Source organism: Schistocerca nitens, chromosome 2, assembly GCF_023898315.1.
Source record: "Schistocerca nitens isolate TAMUIC-IGC-003100 chromosome 2, iqSchNite1.1, whole genome shotgun sequence".
NCBI classification, from domain to species: Eukaryota; Metazoa; Arthropoda; class Insecta; order Orthoptera; family Acrididae; genus Schistocerca; species Schistocerca nitens.
The window spans coordinates 781512182-781532884 of NC_064615.1; the positions used below are offsets into that span (position 1 = coordinate 781512182).

The 20703-nt window shown below is 38.7% G+C and overlaps 1 long non-coding RNA gene across 3 annotated transcripts; it reads right to left on the bottom strand.

Moving 5' to 3' along the window:
- Positions 1-4129: 4129 nt before the first annotated feature.
- Positions 4130-19621, bottom strand: LOC126234624 (uncharacterized). 3 transcript variants are annotated; one of them, XR_007544752.1, is made up of 3 exons: positions 19497-19621; positions 8454-8627; positions 4130-4856 (listed from the first exon to the last, which is right to left on the bottom strand). It is a non-coding gene; the product is annotated as an uncharacterized LOC126234624 (long non-coding RNA). The 3 variants fall into 3 exon arrangements; XR_007544753.1 differs by lacking the exon at positions 19497-19621 and adding an exon at positions 19149-19236; XR_007544751.1 differs by lacking the exon at positions 19497-19621 and adding an exon at positions 18951-19140.
- Between the last annotated feature and the right edge of the window lie 1082 nt (positions 19622-20703).

Sequence of the window (20703 nt, forward strand, 5' to 3'; positions counted from 1 at the left end):
ACCGTAATTATACTCCCAACCTTGTACAAAAACAAATCTCCCATGCCTTATCTTTCCAGTCTGCCACCACCTCTCAAAGTCCCAGTCTGGCAACAGAGGAGCATTCCCCTCATAACTCAGTACTATCTGGGACTGGAGCAACTGAATTACATTCTCCGCCAGGGTTTCGATTACCTGTCGTCGTGCCCTGAAATGAGAAATGTTCTGCTCACTATCCTTCCCACCCCTCCTACAGTGGTATTCCGCCATCCACCCAACCCACACAATATACTCGTCCATCCTACACAACCCCTGCTCCCAATCCCTTACCTCATGACTCATACCCCTGTAATAGACCTAGATGCAAGACCTGTCCCATACATCCTCCTCTCATCACCTACTCCAGTCCAGTCACATAATAGACCTAGATGCAAGACCTGTCCCATACATCCTCCTCTCATCACCTACTCCAGTCCAGTCACTAACATCACCTATCCCATCAAAGGCAGGCTACTTGTGAAACCAGTGATGATTTGCAAGCTAAGCTGCAACCACTCTGCTGCATTCTATGTAGGCATGACAATCAACAAGCTGTCTCTCTGCATGAATGGCCATCGACAAACTGTGGGCAAAAAACAAATGGACCATTTCCCACCAATGCCAGCTTTTCCGAATTGCACAGGTGGGAACTTTCCCTGCTGTACATCCTATGTTCCTGTAACCCTCCTGGCCTCAACCTTTGTTAGTCACTGTTCTCGCCCATCCAGCCCCTCCCTGTTCCCATTCCAGCACTACACAGCCGTCATTTCACTGCCACACCCAGTCTTTTAATTTCTTTCTTTTTCCCCCCTTCTGCTACTTACCCCCCCACCCCCTTCCCACCTTCTCTCCTGCCCTCCGTCTAAGCTGCAGCACTTCACTGTCCGCTACCCCCACCATACTATCCCACCCCTTCCCCGCCCCAGCCCTCTCCCAGTCACCACTCCCATCATGCACAGGTGCTGCTGCTTGCAGTGTGGTTTCAGTTGTCCGAGACTGCAGACGTGTGTGCAAGTTACGTTTGCGTGAGTGTGTGTGTGTGTGTTTTTCTATTGCTGACAAAGGCCTTTATGGCCGAAAGCTGTAATTGTGTGAATCTTCTTGTTGTGTCTATCACAACTCAGCATCTCTGCTATATGGTGAGTAACAGCTTTCCTCAGGAGCAATATCCTCAGCTCCACAGAAAAATCTCCTAAAGTTATGTTAATATTTAGTTCACCTGTAACATTCACTTGACTGTTTTTCCTATTATATAATTTACAAAGTTCTGCCATTATTTGGGTTTGTCAGACTTTAGCCTGCGTAACTTCATGTGTTTAGCTGTGAAATGGAACTATCTTCCCATCCTTGTGTGAAATTCCTTCCTCATGTTAATATTCTCTGAAGAAGTCATTTTAGCTCGAATTTTTAACTTTCTTGACTTTATACTGTTATGTCTATACCCAGTTCCAATCGTAACCTGGCCTTTAAAAAATTACTACAAACAAGTTTACTATCTCAGATTAAATTTCATGTTAATACACTACTCGATTTACATTAGCAACTAAAGGGAGTACGCCGTTTGTTAGTAATCCAACTTTGAAATTTCGTGATACGAAATGTGCAGTCATGTTGCACCACATATTTTTCGAAATTTACTTCTCCCCTATTTCTGAAAAGCTACAATGTTTATTTAGTATGATTACTTAAAATCATAGCTCTACTCAAGAGCAAACCAAAATGCTGTTAACAATATTTTATTCAAAGTGATTTGTTTATAATTAACTGAACTGTAATTTAAATTGTTGTATTGTAAAATTCGTTGAAATTTATGAAATTAAGTAAACTTTTCCTAATTGAATATCAGAACATGTAGGGCAATATGTGACTTTTAATTGTTACTTTGTAAATCTTACATTTAACAATGTATTCAATTGTTTAGTTTTATATAAAAGGAAATGGCACGTGACCCTTGAGGTCAGTCATTATTGTTGTACGGAAGCTGTTAGTGTGAGAGTCTTTCAGAGGCTGTCAGATGGCCAGTGTATAGTCCACTAATGCACATGATAATCGGTCACAACATAAGACAAGAAAAGTGATATACCCTGTGTTTTATTTAAAAATTAGTACATCAGCAAAGCCAAATTCTGGGACTGAAACAACAGACCCCGATGATACCAAAGTTCAGTATCTCATCATATAGAGCAGCTAATTTGTTATGTGAACTTTCATTTACTGTGATTGAAAATTTCTAGTCTTTATACTTGTGAATGGTGAAGGCCCAAACTGCTCTGGTGGTATGATTGAGAATTCACTATTACCACTGTCCAACCATAGACAGAACTCCAGAAACTGTATTTTTTTTTCTCATTCAGCATCAGTGGTAATTAAAATGAATCCCTCCTCTCACACATTTAAGGTTGGCATTTTAATATGGTGTCACTGAGCTGGGATATGTGTAAGTCTGTGTACAGATATTTGCACTACATTTCAGAGTCTAATTGTGACGTGTGATTATCAATTATCAGACAACAGTTAGAAAGAGACAGAAAGTGTGGTGTGGCAACTCATCATTGGACCACATTTGAGATAAGTACAGTTTTTAAATTTTAAATTACTTTTCCTCAGACTATCATTTTTGTAACTTTCTTTTGTTGTGTGGTAGTTGATATGCAGGATAATTGTGAGTTTACGTGTGGCGATAGTCTGGCTAGGTAGATTTATTTTCATTTTTTGTGCCCAATATTATCTTCAAATAGGGCAAGCACAGAAAATCTTGATACAACTGGAGAGGTTTCGTTAGTATTTTCTCCAAATGAACAGGCCCTTGGTTTATTAGAAAGATTATCACAACTCTTGGATCATAAGCTTACAAGTCAGTCTCAACTCTAGGATCATAAGCTTACAAGTCAGAATAATTATTTAAAAACTGAACTTACAAGGCAAAACAATGACCTAAAAAAGAGTATTGTTAATCTAAATGACACTGTTAAGGCATTGGAAAGGAAAATTCAGGCTACGCAGGAACAAGTAGCAAACTCTCTTTCAAAACTTAATCAATTACATGAGTTGACTGACCTTGAAATTCAAACAGTAAACAATAAGATTGATCACGTATGGTTGCATATGGAGAGTGCTGAAGATGTTATTCAAGCTGAGGTAGTTAGAAGGAACTCTGAATTCAAAATTATACATGAATGTATAAAGCAGGAAAATTAAATCATCAAACAGGAACCAAAATTAAATAATGATCAAATTCATAGCCATACTATCAGTGTTAACAATAAAATTGAGACAACAGGTTAACACCCAATTAAGTGATGTTGAAACAAATGTGTCACATCTGCAAATTGACAGAAATATTGTAACAATTTATCTCTTGAATACTTCCCCAGGGATTTCATAATACACACAGTGGACTTCCTATAGCGACGTAGAGATAGTTTCCCTCTGAACTTGCCTGATTCTGCAAAAATTAAACGAGCCAAATGTTTCCTTAATGGCGAAGCGTTATCAGGAGCTAATCAAATTGTAAAGCCAAACATAACATTTAATGAATTCGTACAGATGTTTTTGAATAAATTCTGGTCCGAAAGTAAATAGGTGGGCATCAAATGAGCATTTTTTAATGTAGTAGGTACAGATCAGGTAATCTCTTGATGCAAGAATTTTGTGAGAAACACACCTCACCTGGACAAATCTTTTGACCATCTTATTCTTATTGATGCCTTGAAAAGATGTCTACCAATGAGGGCTCATTGGGGCCTTGTTTGCAGCCCCCATGATTCATTAGAGAATTTTTTGAAACATGTTGAAAAACCTGACAAAGGTTCTGAGTAAGAGGACAGGGTTAACAGGTATTAACACAACCAGCAAAATAGACAGAATGATAACAGGAGGAACCATAGTACTTATAACAACAGTAATAATAATAATAATAATAATAATAATAATAATAATAATAATAACAGGAATGGTAATGGTAATAGAACACAAACCATAGTAACCAGAAGTAGAAAAACTGTTAATACCTTCTATTATGTCTCCACATCCCCCCCCCTCCCCCGTCATCAGTTATGTGGAGTCTAGGAATACTACAAACTCAGTTCGATAGACAAACAATTCAAACAAATCATATTAATTAGTTTTATTACCAAACAAAAAGATACAAAACATAACTTCACAATTACACACACGTGTCGCAAGCGAAAGGTGATATACAAAATTAGCAAACTTATTCATTATAAACAGGTCCAAGTCTGTGCTACGTAGAACATACAAGTGAGTTGACAAGAACTGTCACTACTATACAAGTGCCTAATCTTGAAGCTGCTTTTCAACTGGGGCGTCACCAGTCGGTTGTGGCTCTAATGTCCTCTTCACATAGGTGCCACTACTGTCACGTTGTCATGTGTGTCAGCATGTGATTGGCTGACGTCTTCTCATAGCCATCTCTTCTCTATTGTTCCCGACTGGGGTGCCGTCACTTGGCTTTATGCCATAACATTCGCCCCCCCCCCCCCCAAAGCAAAGGACCATCATCATATAAGGAACAAGACAACGGGAGGGGAGACTGGAGGGTGGACGCCGCGATGGACTGGAAGCTGTGGCTGTAGGGAACATCAGACTATCTGTCATATCCCACCATCTGGCTTGCGCTCTGGTGGAAACATTTCCCAGAAAACACCCAGAAGGGTAAGTGTATGTAGAAGATATCGGCTGCTGCAGCGTGGGCAGGCCCAGCTCCACCAGTAGGACAAGAGGAGGCAAAGGCTCTGTCTCCATGGGGCAATCCCACAGTGTCGTGATGACACCCTCTGGTGGCTGCTGTGGCTGTGCTGTCCTAGGGATCTGTGAACCTGGGGGAAGAGATACAGAAGGATGACTATGCCCATGACTGTCGAATTTGATTGTGACGCTGGCACTATAATCCCTCTGGACCTGAAATGAGTTACATGTATGCGCCAAGTCGATGAAGGAACTCACCTTGCGCCCACTATCTGCTGCCACTAAAAACCCTGAAAAACACAATATCATGCAGCACAAAGCGATTTTTATGACCTTCCTTCAGTGTCGAATGCTGAGGAGGGTGGAGCAGGTGGAGTAGTGTCCGATGGCAGCGGCCGTGAAGCAATTCCGCCGGCGATGATCCATCTCATGGATGCGAACGAGGGGGCGAGAAACAGTTGCTATGCTTAATCCCAGGTGTGTGCCGTGTGAAGTTTGGCCATCTACCGCATGAAGGTTCTGACAAAATGTTCTGCTTTGCCACTGGACTGCAGATTGAATGGTGCTCTAGTTAGATGGTGTATGCCGTTATGTTCACAGAATGTTTCAAATTCATTTGATCTGAACTGAGTGCCATTGTCTGACACTAACTTCAGGTAAACCTTCGAGGCAAAAAAATTGAGGACAATGCCTGAATTGTGCTATGTGGCGTTATTGAGTTCATCGGCACAGCAAAAGGAAACTTGCTATAAGAGACTGCCACAATCAACCAATGAGTGTTTCAAAAAGGTTCTACAAAGCCTATGTGCACATGTTGTCATGGTGATTCCGACTTGGGCCGAGCAGACAATTTTTGTGGTGGAGCAGACTGATTTTCCACACATGCGTGCCACTGTGACATCATCTGTTCTATTTCGGCATCCATACCCTGCCAAGTACAGTGTCAATGCGCTAATTGTTTCGTACGAACAATGTCCTTGATGAAGTAACTGCAACACTTCTCTTTGCAAAACTTTGGGGATCGACACACGTGACCGTCTACTGTCATTTTGAACAAGAATCACACCTTGCTGTATAGTGAGGCAATGGCTATGCTAAAGTATCGGCACACCACAGAGTTCTTTATTCTATGCAATGAGTAAGGCTAACGTGCGAATGTATTTTAGCAAAATGTTCAAATCTGAATCAGCTTCTGTGGCCTTTGCAATTTTTCTATAATTCAGAGGAAAGGATTGAAGCAATCAAGAAACATGAGCATCGATGTGACAACAAGATGCAGCAGAAGTGTCAAAGTCTATCAGGGCCAATTGTGAGATGTGAAAGTTCATCCGCATTAACATGTTGAGTTGTCAGACAATACACACTCTTGTGCTGTATTGAGACAACAACAAAGCCCATCTTAGCAATTTTTGGGCAGTTCGTACAGGAACCAGCTTCGTCGGTTGAAACAAGGACTGCAATGGCTTGTGATGAAAGTAGAATTTTCTACCATACAGATAGTGGTGGAATTTGATGACACCATACACAATACCCAATGCCTCTTTCTCTATTGGTGAATTACTTCACTGAGCTTTGGACAACACTTTTGATGTGAAAGCAATAGGCCTGTCTTTATCACCAACTCTGAGCGAAAGCACCTATTCCGTAAGGAGGAGTCAACTAGCAACACAACTGGTTTGTCAAGATCAAAGTGAACCAATCACTGAGCAATGCATCATTTAAGTTTTGGGAAAGCTTCTTGGCACTCATCTGTCCAAACGAAGGGGATGTTCTTTTTGTGCAAGCGATTCGTGCAGCATTCGATAGGAACTGAATGTAATAGTTCATTTTCTCTAAAACTGACTGCAATTCTGTGACATTGCAAGGAACTGGCAGGTCTCGTATGGCTAAAAAATGTAACTGAAGAGTATGTACTTCTTGACTGTTTATGACATCACCTAGATTCTCCAACTTAGGTTTTAAAAAATGACATTTGTCCAGTCGACACTTTAGTCCTGCTTCAAATAACACACGAAACAAAGTATGCAAATTTGCAATGTGTTCTTCTGGTGTACAACCTGCTGTGACAATATCGTCCAAATAGTTTGAACAGTTTGGTACTTGAGCAGTAAGCTGTGCCAAATACCGTTGGAAAATGGCGGGTTCAGAAGCACTGCCAAAAGGCAAAAACAAATATTTAAACAAGCCCAAATGAGTGTTCACAACACACACATTTTGAGATTCTTCATGTTGTGATATTTGAAGATATGCGTCACACAATTTTTGGATAGTAGCAACCAGCGCCTAATCTGTCCATGAGATCCTCTGGATGTAGCAGTGGATAAGTTATCAGTCACAGTCTGTGGGTTGAGTGAACACTTACAAGTCAACACAAAAGCAAATGTGACCTGGAGGTTTGGGGAGCAAAACCAATGAACTTGCCCACTGACTAGCATGTATGGGTGCAATTGCTCCGCTATCTTGCATTTCTTTAAGTTCAGCAGCGACTTTGTCCCATAATGCAATGGGAACTGTTCTGGCTGGGCAAAATTTCAACTAAGCATTATCTTTCATAGTGATATGTGCAACAAAATTGTTAGCCTTGCCTAAATCAGCCAAAAAAAGTTCAGGGAATTCTTTCAGTAAGCTAGTTAGATTGTCTTTTGCACTGAATGCAGTTACTGACTACACATTTTCCTGAATGTTAAAGCCAAACGAATCAAGCCAAATATGTTCTCAAAATCGCGTGATTGTATCACAGTGAAAGTCACAGTTTGTGTATGCAAACGATACATGGCAGGCAAAGTACATTTTCTGAGAACAGGAATGTCTTGTCCATTATAAGCCATCAGGTGTGTGCTAGTTTTAGACAGGCATGGGGAGTTTAACAGTTCAAACATGTTACAATTCAGCAATGTAACAAAGGCATCCGTGTTCACCTGAAATTTCACACAAATGAACAAAAACTTAGTTGGACTGGCGTAGCACTGAAGAAACTGTTCACTTGCTAGTTTTGCTAATGCCTGCAGCAGGCTTCGAACACACTGCATTGATTACATGGGCCTTGTGACTAGATTTTTATCAGTGAGCAGAGTTCTTTTGTTTGTTCCATAGCAAACATACAGATTGGATGTGATCTTTCTTGCCACATGCGTAACTTTGTGCTTGTCTGGACGGGCAGTGTTGGCATTTATACTGTAAATAGCACCAATTCTGTTCTCTGTTTATAGAACTGTTCATGTGTCTTGGCGTACAAATGTTGTTGCTGCCTAATGGGCCAATCACAAGCGAGGGATGACTCAAACCGACAAATTGGTGGCTGCTCAAATTTGTCAGCACGGCACCTGTATTATACTGATCTAGAATTTGCACTTTGTTATGATATGATAAATCTGATTGTTTCAAACTCTGGTCTCTTAAGTTTGACATCACGTACATTGTACATGATCGCATCACACAACATAACATCAGAATATAAAGCACCACAGCCACATTTGAATTTGTATTTCCTCATCATAGCCTGCAAATCTTTACCTACTCGTGATAAGTTTGTTCTGACCTTTTCTTGCAATGAAAGAATTGGTACCTAGCTGCCACCATATTCACTTGTTGGTCATTATAGTTAGTTAGCGAATCAACAACCTGGTCATAGGAAAGTTCACTCGGAGTGATATTAGGGAACAATTTCTGAATGAGGCGAAAGACTGTACTTCCTACCGTGGATAAAAAGTAATGTAGTTTCAAAGTACCTGGTATGTTATGAGCAATTACGTGGCCTTCATACTGTTGCAATCGCTCAAGCCATTCCTCTTGTTCATTAAACTGGCGAAAAGGCACTCGAAGCTACAGGTGTTGCCTGTGGCTTGATGGGTTAGTAGCTTCTGTACCGTGTTTAGCAGCATGGCTATCTGCTGCGTCTGAAACTGAAATATCTGTGTTGGCTGTGTTGCATCCATCGCTTGCAGCTAAGGCGCCTGAGCAGGGGGTGGGAGAGGTGGGTAGCTCATTTTGGAATAGGCAAATGTAATAAACAGACAATGCAAGCAATAAAAATAAGTACACAAGCAAAGAAAAATTCTGCAACACCCTCCTGAAAACACTGAATAGCAAAAGAACTATAAGAAAAACTTTGAAAACATGTAAACACACCCCTGCAGAGAAGAGGCAAGGTAGAATTAAGGCGCCAGCAAAACACAAAAGCCCATAACAAAATAAAACTGTGGCAGCCAGGCAATGGGTTTCTAACACCATAATTAATTCTGTAAATATTTTGTACTGATTAATTCTGTTTAATGTTAAGTATGTATTTTTTTTTACTATGTAATGTCTTTGACCTATTGTAATGAAGTGTAAAATGTTTTTTCCTTACCATTTAAATTCTTTGCATTAATTGGAGAAAAGTAGTATTTAATCATGGTTATGTTATTTTGGCTTATTAATGTGTTTAAATGTTGGGTTTTTATGAAATATGTTTGCTTGCAACTATGTATAAGCTGGTTCATACCTAGGGACTTCCATTGCATGAAATGAAAGGTAACAATATTTCCCATTTGTAACGAAAGTGAGTTGGCGTGAACCAAAATGTGGTTGGCGCAGGCTAAAAGATGGATGTGGCACTCAGTCTGGGTGCCAAGTGAGAGACCACAGTCAGTCGGCAGCTAGCTACTGGAAAGTCTGGTCTGAGGAGCAAGTGAGTGAACAGCGCAAGTGCCGAATGAGGCATCCAGTACCTGGATTAATATGGAAAGGTCTCGGATGTGTGTACGACTCTAAAATGGTGCTCTATTATTGTAAAAGGCTCTAAAGTTGGTAATTTCGTCACTAAGAAGAAAGTAATAGAGCAAATTACATCCAGAGGAAAGACCAGGTAGCCACTATGTACTCGCCACCAATATTGCGCCATCATTTCAGCAAATCTAAGAGGTCAGATTATGGACCAGTACATTTAAATGTTTAATATGCAATAATAAGGCAAATTATATTAAACAGTGTATCTGACCCTTGAATTGGTTCCTCTCATCCTACTTCTTAGGATCTATTCAACATAATTGCTAACATCTGAGTATCCTGTATGTGAAAAATGGTCGAAAATAAGTGATTGTTGGTGTTGCTTAATTTTGAATGCAACAAGATATATAGAAACACTGTGGGTTTCACTGAACTCAAGGGAAGTAGTTAGTATTGCATTTATGAAAACCTTCACAATGTTTGATTTGTTTTAATTCAAAGTATTTGTGTTTCCAAGATTAACTGCATTTAATTCTGTTGGTGAAAATTACTGGTTATGCTAATGACAAAAGCAAGCACGTTATTTTGAGGTTAGTTAAAGTAAACTGCTTTTAAAGTCATACGTAAGGAACTGTATAAAAGATCACTGACATTAACTGTTTTAAAAGTCCTGCAAGATGAGTAAAATTAGTGAAAGAATAATACCAAAATTTGCATCTCACAATTTGTCTCAGAAAAGTGTGTTTAGTTTGCTTTATGGTAATGGATGGTTTAAGGGCCTCACTTTTGTGTTGCTTAATATGAGAAAACATTCTTGAACAATGAGTTTACTAATTGCATTTTGAAGAAATTCTATAATTTTGTGTGCTTTGTGTAGTAAAATTAGGAAAGGCAGTTTGGGGGCCTCCACCTAAGTCTTTGCCTATGAAAGATAAAGTTACTGTAATTACCCTTATCCACAAAAGTAGAAATAATATTACTTGTTAATGAGTGTAAAAATCCTCTTGCAAGTGACTTTTAATTATATTTGTTCTATTTGAAAAGTAACTGTTGAAATAGGACTATGTCCATGTTCAATTTCAGGTTAAGTGCTGACTTTCATAACTTTTGGTGATCACATAATTCATATATAACAAAGTAATTACTATCGAGAAGAAATAAGTCGTTAATGATTTCCCTGAGAACTTGCATATACTATTTATAACTGCTAGTATCACTGTAGCACTTGTCTGGTTATGGTAGAGTTCATTGCACTTCTTTGGGTAAGAAGCAATAGTAGCTTTCCTTTATCATAACTCTATACAGATTATACAAAAGTAATGTTCCACATTACTATGCCTAATTAGGCTGGTGACAATTTTTATTTCATTTAAGCTAACTTGGTTACTTAAGAACTTTTCCAAATTTCAATCTTTAGCTTTCTGGTTTCTACTGTTATATTAAGTTCTGGTTCGACAATCCAAATCCATTAGGTGACTCATGGTCAGTTTACTTCTATCCTCCCAGAGGGTAACATTTACTGCAGGGTAATACCATATTTGGTAGTAAACGTTGTGCCACTATAACAAACGGTGCAGTATAGTTATGTATTTGGCTTTTCCCGCTATAGTACTATCTGTTGAGCAGTAAGTGTTATATTTGGCTTCCTTGTGACAGGACTAAAATCTTATTGTCACTAGGTAAACTGCATAATGATATAACAAACGTTGTAGTAGTGTTATATTTGGTACCGCGTGACAGGATGTCATTTAAATTTACAGTTAGAGACTGTAAAAAACTTAAATATTATGCGAAAAACAAAAGTAAATCAAGCACAAAACGTCCAGTGGCACGAACATGTAACACAAAAGAAAAAATAAATAACAGAAAGTTACCTAAGTTTGAAAGTTAAAGATATAAAAACATAACAATAACTAAGATGGACAAATGGCCACCGTGCGCACAAGATGGCTGCTGTAGCAAATGACACAAGTGGTATCAAAGAATTCAGTAGACCAGTTTCGAGAGTAAATGACTACAAAACTGGGAACAGTATGAACGTGTTACGTAACAGAGATAATCAGAAAGCAGGACTGTGCAAGAAGGCATTGTTAGGGAATGAAACGAAGCAGGAAGATGTGACTGAAAGTGGAAATATTTATGCAACCAATGACGTTATAAAAGGGGAAGGCATAGTAGTAGAGGAGAATTTAGTAAGTAGAAGTGAAAGGAAGATAGGAAGTGCTGCGTAAAGTACACGTGCAGTATTAGTAGAAGAGAAAAATGAAAGAAATGAAGGGGCTGGGGAAGGTATGCGAGCGACCATTATTAAAGGGAGTAACAGGAAAAATAATGTCATGGCCAGTATAAATAAAATTAGTGTGGAGGAAGAGATCCTCTATGGTATAGATGAAGTAAAAATGGGTATGAATCTTGCACAATCATTTGAAAATAATGATGGGGAGGAAGATGGAAAGCGAATTACTGACGTACATGACAATTATACAAAATATGAAGTAAAAGCCGATGTCATTCAAAGCGATACTGAAGAAGTACCTGAGAACGTAAATCAAACACTATATGTAGTAGATAATCAGAAAACCAAAGCTATTAAAACATCCATTGGTGATTTACCTCATTGCTTAACAATTGCATTCTTACTCGAATCTGATAATGAAGAACAACTCAGTGATAGTTCAAGTGAGGAAGAGTACATAGAAACAAATAGGAATGAATACACTTTTACCGAAAATAAATATGAGAAAAGAGATGAAATTTTTTCGAAATAAAATCCAGAAAGTGAAACTGAACTGAAACTGAAAGAACCACTAGATAGTACGGTGTTGGAGAATGATTTGCAAAAACCTACAGACCTGGTACAAGCTTCACTTACTGTTAAGAAGGAATTTGAAATTCCAAAACCAAAAGAACCGCCTGATAACATTATAGAAGGGCAGAAACTGCAACAGATCTCTCAAGACATAGAGATAAAGAAACCAAAAAAGCTACTAGACATACAGAGAAGATCCATGGGTAACATTTCCTGGAATGACAGAATGATCGAACAGGATTTGTTGTGGGAAGAAACAGAACATAGGCTTATTAATAGGGTGACCAGATGTCCGGATTAATCTGGACATGTTCGCCATTTTAGCTCTTTGTCGAGGGTCCGGGTGGATTTTTACAGTGTCCGGCTTTTTCCCAAAGTTGAGCATAATACAGTTAAATTTACAATTCGTCCCATTCTATTGCTCTATTCTTAAATACTTTAACTATTGGCACAGCCTTCGTGATAAACACGCATGAAGTAGGTAGCACAAGGATCGTCGATGTTATCGTTGATCTGCTTATAAGCGAATGCAAATATTGATTATTTAAAATTTTCGTTTTGTATCTTCGTTTTGTATTGGCTTGGCTTCCTGTAGTGCTCAGGTGATTTGTGAGTGTAATTTTTAATTGAGTGAGTTACATAAAATATTTGGCTATGCCTAAACGAAAGTGTACATTTTCTGATGTCCTTTCCTGCAAATATCCGGCTTTAAGAAGGGAGAAATGAATTTGAAGCGGAATGTATGTGGATCTGGAACGTACGTCTCAGTGGCCAATAAAGGTAAGAAATAACTCGACAGATTAACTGTCATGGTTTTATTTCATTGTTTCATAGTCATTCAATTTATTTGTATTCAGAAGGTTAAAGTGCAGTTTACATGTCATCAGCTGCTGCTTGAATTGTAGATGTTGGTAGCGGTGCGTCGAATGAAGGGAGGTGAGCGGTCTTACGTTTTTCGCTTTGTAAACAATTCCGTGTTGTTGACATAAAACAATTGACGCCACAGTCACCACAATCAATGTTTTTAATTTTTTTATATTGCTCAGTTAACCACCACCTGACCATCAGTAACAATTAACTACTAGTTTTACCGGTAATTCCCGGCAGTCATGTGACTTGTCCAAAACTGACGGGTGGTATCCACATCTGCAGTTGACCCCTTTGATGTGTCCTCTTTTTTTTCTTATTTTGTCCTCCTTTTTGAAGCTGTTTGTTCTCCTTTCTAAACAACTGCATCTGGTCACCCTAGTTACTAAACAAACCATTATCCCAATAAAAATTTGTAGGATTGTTTTACAAGTAATGTTGGATACTGGATCTCAAATTAGTCCCATTTCAGAGTCGTGTTTTGAGAATATCTCAAGTAAACCAGGATTAGTTGTCATGTCCGTGAATGGACTAAAGATTATAGGAGCAACTGGCAAATCCAGTAAGCCCGATTGTAAGCAGGTACTGATTGAATTTGAGATACAAGGGAAAAAGTTTGAACATGACTTCTTAGTTATACCTGAATTATGTGCAGAAATGATCCTAGGTATTGACTGACTGGACAAAGAAAGAGTATTTTTAGATTCTGGGAATGAAATTGATAAAATTAATATGGAACCTAATACTTTGGAAATTAAATTTGCAGAAAATGAAACTGTACATGATACTAACGTAGAGTCAATATTGCTAGAATTGAAACCCGGAAACGATGGGTTGTCCAACTTGTATGAAATTAACGATTTGAAAAACTTAATGTCTACTGAAGCGAAGACTGGCAGTTTTAGGGAAACCGTTGACGAAATCCAAGAACTTTCATCTGAACATAAAGATGATTTATTTACCATTCTAAATATTAATCAGGAAGTGTTTCTGATAAACCTGGTATGGTTAAGAACTTTGAATACCCTATCGATGCACTTGAACATGAACCATTTTTTGTAAGACCCTATCCAGTATCGCTAGCGAAGAAAGAAGCAGTACAGGCAGAAATTGACAGAATGTTAGAATGGGGAGTGATTGAAAGAAGCAACAGTGAATATAATAGTCCACTTATTATAGTAAATAAAAGAGACTGTGGCATGCGAGTTGTTATTGATACATGGACACTGAATAAAATTGTCAGGAGAGAAGTAGACCGACCGGAAAATTTAGACAATTTATTACAATAATTACATGATGTAACATATTTAACTAGCCTTGACCTCACTGCAGAATATTGGCAGATCTCACTACATGAAGAATCCTGGAAAAATACAGCATTCTTATTTGCAGGGAAATGCTGTCAATATAAAGTCGTGCCCTTTGGTTTAAATACTTCTGTCTCTGTTTTTATTAGAGCATTGGATTCCATGTTGCGTAGGGAACTTTGTGCTAGACTCATCTACGTTGATGATGTGTTAATTGCCACTGAGAGTTGAGAAGAACATTACGAGCTGTTGAATAAAACGTTCACTGCTCTTCAAGCAGGAGGGATGACTTTGATGTTGAAGAAATGTGAATTTGTTAAACACAAAATAAAGTTTTTAGGACATATCATAACTACGTCTGGGATTGGAAAGGACCCAGAAATATTGAAAGCTATAGAAAAATGCCCTCTGCCTAAGAACCGAAAGCAATTGAAAGCATTTCTAGGTCTTTGCAGTTTTTATCACAAATTTGTGAAGGGGCAAACATTTAATAGTCCACATTTAAATGATTTACTTAAGAAAAACAGTGCATGTATCTGGACGAATGAATGTAAAAACAATTTTGAAGAGTTAACAATCAAATTGGTAAGAAGGAATATTTTACATCACCCAGTTTTGAGTGAACCGTTCCATGTGATTACAGACATTAGTGTGTATGGTGTCAGAGTTGAAATTTTCTATAAAAATACAGAATTAAATAATCATATCTAAAAACAAAGATGATGTGACTTACCGAACGAAAGTGCTGGCAGGTCGATAGAAACACAAACATACACACGAAATTCTAGCTTTCGCAACCAATGGTTGCTTCGTCAGGAAAGAGGGAAGGAGAGGGAAAGACGAAAGGATGTGGGTTTTAAGGGAGAGGGTAAGGAGTCATTCCAATCCTGGGAGAGGAAAGACTTACCTTAGGGGGGAAAAAGGACAGGTATACACTCGCACACACACACATATCCATCCGCACACACACAGACACAAGCAGACATTTGTAAAGGCAAAGAGTTTGGGCAGAGATGTCAGTCGAGGCGGAAGTACAGAGGCAAAGATGTTGTTGAAAGACAGGTGAGGTATGAGCGGCGGCAAATTGAAATTAGCGGAGATTGAGGCCCGGCAAATAATGAGAAAAGAGGATATACTGAAGGGCAAGTTCCCATCTCCAGAGTTCTGACAGGTTGGTGTTAGTGGGAAGTATCCAGATAACCCAGATGGTGTAACACTGTGCCAAGATGTGCTGGCCGTGCACCAAGGCATGTTTAGCCACAGGGTGATCCTCATTACCAACAAACACTGTCTGCCTGTGTCCATTCATGCGAATGGACAGTTTGTTGCTGGTCATTCCCACATAGAAAGCTTCACAGTGTAGGCAGGTCAGTTGGTAAATCACGTGGGTGCTTTCACACGTGGCTCTGCCTTTGATCGTGTACACCTTCCGGGTTACAGGACTGGAGTAGGTGGTGGTGGGAGGATGCATGGGACAGGTTTTACACTGGGGGCGGTTACAAGGGTAGGAGCCAGAGGGTAGGGAAGGTGGTTTGGGGATTTCATAGGGATGAACTAAGAGGTTACGAAGGTTATGTGGACGGCGGAAAGACACTCTTGGTGGAGTGGGGAGGATTTCGTGAAGGGTGGATCTCATTTCAGGGCAGGATTTGAGGAAGTCGTATCCCTGCTGGAGAGCCACATTCAGAGTCTGATCCAGTCCCGGAAAGTATCCTGTCACAAGTGGGGCACTTTTGGGGTTCTTCTGTGGGAGGTTCTGGGTTTGAGGAGATGAGGAAGTGGCTCTGGTTATTTGCTTCTGTACCAGAACAATCAATAATAAATAATCAAGAACACAAGATGATAGCTTTTGCAAGTAGACTCTAATTAAGTATGAAAAGAATTACACTGTTTCAGAGAAAGAAGCATTAGCTTTTATATGGGGATTAAAGAAATTCTGGAATTATTTATGGGGGCACAAAACCATTATCCATACCGATCATAGAGCATTAACTTTCTTGAAGGAGTGTCATTTATTTACCAGCAGATTAAGTCAATGGGCTCTATATTTACAGCAATTTGACTATGAAATTTTGCATATTAAAGGCAATGATAATTATGTAGCAGGTGCTTTGTCATGATTGCCTGAGGGCATGAATAATTTACCAGAAGAAGGAAATGAAGACGGTAAATTTCACATTAGGTACTTTAAAGTAGTTCAGGGTAGGAAGAATATTGAACAAATTTGCAGGAGCATGTTTTTCCATCAAAATGAAGACGAAGTATGAAAATCAGTAAAAATAAATTTCAATAATCCCAAATTCCCCAAAATTGGTAAATTTTATGAAATCTTTAATGGAATATTGTACAGAAGGAAAAATACAGGTACAGAGGAGTGGAAAGTTTGTTGGCCATTACAATTTGAAACTGAAGTTATAGACTACTTCCACCTCACTTTGGGATATTGTGGTCCTAAGAAATGTATAGAAAAATTGAATGATGTGAACAATAAATGTGGGTGCCAGTAAGAAAATGACTGATAGGATTAAGTCATGTGATGTTTGTCAAAGAGCAAAAGTTGCTAACCAAGGTTATATGCAGAATGCTATCCCAGAAGATACTTTTGATCTGTTGTCAGTACATTTGTATGGAGATCTTCCAAGAACTTCCGGAAATGTTGATTACACTGTAGCGGTTTTGGAAGTCTTTTTCTAAATTTATTAAACTGTTCCCTATTAGAAAAGCTACTGCAAAAGCAGTTTTCAGCAAAATGACTGAATATTTTAACCCCTTAGCTTACATTGTCGTGTGAGAGACGTAGTATGCCGACCTGGCCAAACATCACCTAGACGTATCAGAGACATGATATGTTTCCCGCACCAAACAAGCCCAACTCATGTGAGAGACGTAGCATGCCGACCTGGTCAAACATCAACTACCGTGCCGAACAAGCGCATGTCGTGTGAGAGACGTCATTGGTCAGCCACACCAAATGTAAACAGAGTCTCTGACATGTTGCCGAGCTGATCGAGTACATGCGACATATACGAAGTGTTCTTCGCCGCATTTAGACCTGCCGACATTACAAAAATACTTTCACAATGTTCCTGACATGTAGCAAACGCATTCACGAGGAAAGGGAGACATGTGGTGGCATAGCCAACAATGATTTTGCAGGATATTTTGACAGTGGTAGTGACGTTTTACCTCCTGTATGAAAACGGTGTAAGCGGGCTGGTGATTGAAGATGATACTGACGAAGAAGAGCAAACCTACCAGCAACAATCAGTCATGGATGTGGCAAAAGGAAGACAATGAACCAACAATCTGGATGTATACAGAAATTCCTGGAATAAAGGAAGCAGCTTTACAGCATGTGAGTTCAAGCATAAGAGAATTACACATTTTCTATTTAATATCTAATAGTACATTTTGGGGAAACATTGTAACTGAGATGAATAGATATGCACAAGACGTACTCTACAGTGAACAGAAGAGACGAAAAATAGACCAAAGGTGGTCTCCTATCGGCTGTAATGAAATAAAAATATACATTGTGCTATGTATAATCATGGCTGAAGTAAGGAAACCATTGATTCAGATGTATTGGTCTAGGAGGGCTATTATAAAAACGCCAATATTTGGGAAAACGATGCCGTTCGGGGTATTTCTGCACATAAGTAGATTTCTGCATCTAGCATATAACAGTTTAGCCAACAACACAGATAAGCTGTACAAACTAAGGCGAGTCACAGATATGTTCAATCAAAAATTTAAGGAAATGTACACAATGCAAGAGAATATTGCCATTGATGAATCATTAATGAAATTTAAGGGGCGCTTATCCTACAAACAATTTAACCCATCTAAAAGAATGAGATTCGGTATTAAAATTTATAAATTGTGTGAGTCAAGTTCAGGATACTGCTATGATTTTAAGATATACACAGGTAGTGACAAATGTGATGCTTGTGGTAGTACGTCTGAAATTGTAGTTCTAGAACTATCACAGTTAGTATTACACAAAGGGCATACTCTGCATTTAGATAACTGGTTTTCTTCACCGAAACTTTTCAAAACTCTCCTCACCAATAAAACTAATGTGATAGGAACAGTGCGCTGAAACAGAAAAAATATGTGCACAGACTTCCTGAAGGCAAAATTAAAGAAGGGAGAATATACAGTGAGGAGTTACAATGGAATATTGGCACTAAAATGGAAAGATAAACAAGACGTTTACATGCTTTCCACAAAACATTCAACAGCAGAAATGATTTCTACAGACACATCTCTCCACAATGCACCGTGGAAACCGAAATGTGTCGTCGAATACAATAGAGGCATAATTGGAATTGATCGCCAAGATCAGATGCTCGCATGCTTCCCTGTGATGAGGAAATGTATGAAAGGACACCGCAAGGTATTCTTTTACCTATTTGATGTTGCTTTATTTAACACATACATTTTGTATTACAAAATACATTGCAGCAAACGACAGAGCTATGCCGAATATAGGATTCACATTGCAGAATCATTGTTGAAAACTACACCTTTACCGGAATATAATCGAGAGGGACGATTAGCATCCGACGATATACCACAAAGACTGCACACGCAACATTGGGCGCATTTTCCCAAACATATTTGTCCAACACCATCAAAAGTAAAGCCTGCGAGAGCTTGTGTAGTGTGCAGAAAACATAAATGATGCAGCAAAATAACGTGGGAATGCAAAAAGTGCAAGGTTGCATTACATGTGCCAGATTGTCTTGAACGATATCACAAAATCGAAGACTATTAAATTCGTGTACATGTCATTGTGAAGACGTTGCGTTTGAAAACATGTTTGCCAACGTACTAACGTAACAGGTCCCAGAATGTTTTGAACAAAATATTATACAGTCTTAGATCATTGCACTGTTGTGAATATTATTATTGAGATGTATTTCATCAATGTATGTTTGCTTATAAAGAGAAATAAAACGTTTGTGAATATATTGTTGCATTTGAGACAATGAATGTTTCATTTCCAATGGGCAACTAATTGTCATTACTTATGATACCTGTAGAAATGTCACATTACTGGTGTCACACATACGTACTTACAAATCCCGAGGGCGTCTGCATGACTTCGGACGCCACCAGGCATAGTGCACTGCAGCCTTAGCATGTGTAAGTGCTGGCAATCGTAAGGCGCGTCCGTACCTTGCAGCCACTTACGGCTCACGCTAACGGAACTTAAATCATGAGGCAAAGGGTTAATAAGATTGGTAAACCAAAAGCAGTGTTATCTGATAATGGACCTCAATTTATATCTAAAATATGGAAAGAAAGCATGGAACAGAATGATGTACAAGTAAAATATATTTCAGCCTATCACCCAGCGAGTAACCCTGTAGAAAGATACATGCGTGAGTTAGGCAGGTTGTTTAGAACCTACTGTCATAATAATCACAAGGCCTGGGTCAGGTTTATTACAGATTTTGTGAAAATTATGAATACACTTTATCACGAAACTGCAGGTTTTACACCTGAAGAAATTCTGTTAAATTGCAAAAGTAAATGTGTTATTGAAGCAACTTTGCAATTTCCACCTATTGTAGTTATTGACCTAAAAAAAAAAAAAGTTGGTTAGAAAAAGAATGAAAGAAAAGGCGGACGCCAGATCCAAAAGACTTGGGACTTGAGACAACTAAATTCAAAATTGGTGACTTAGTTTTAGTGAAAACTCACGAAAAATCCAGTGAGATGAATAATGAAATTTATAAATTTAAATATATTTACAATAGCCCATTCAAAGTGCAAGTAACTCCACATGCCAATGCATACTTCCTAGTGTACTCAAAGTCGAAGAAAGTGTTAGGGATGCACAATATTGTAGACTTAAAACTATATCTCAATAGAAGTGAATGATCTGAAACCCTCAGAGGGCATTGTAATCTATGCAATGCTACATGTCTGATGAACACCAGGTGCTTGAGTTGTTGACAACCTTTTTGTGTTGTCAATCTTCCTCTTCTGTCACTATGAACTGAATCTATCATCTTTCCTTCTTCCCTGTTAGAATAGAGAGGCATGAGTAAGAAAAGTGGGTACAGTAGCAAAGGAGGTAACAGGAAGACAAATGTTGATGTAAATGAGTAGAACCTATTATATGTTTGGAAGAGTAATGAAAATAAGATGAAAAGAATGCTATAATATGTCTAGTTTTTAGAAGTTTTTGAAAGGGTTAGATATGATGTTGGAAAAAAAAAAAGTTTGTGATAAAGGCAGGGGAAATGGGCCTGCTAAATGTATATAAAATAAATG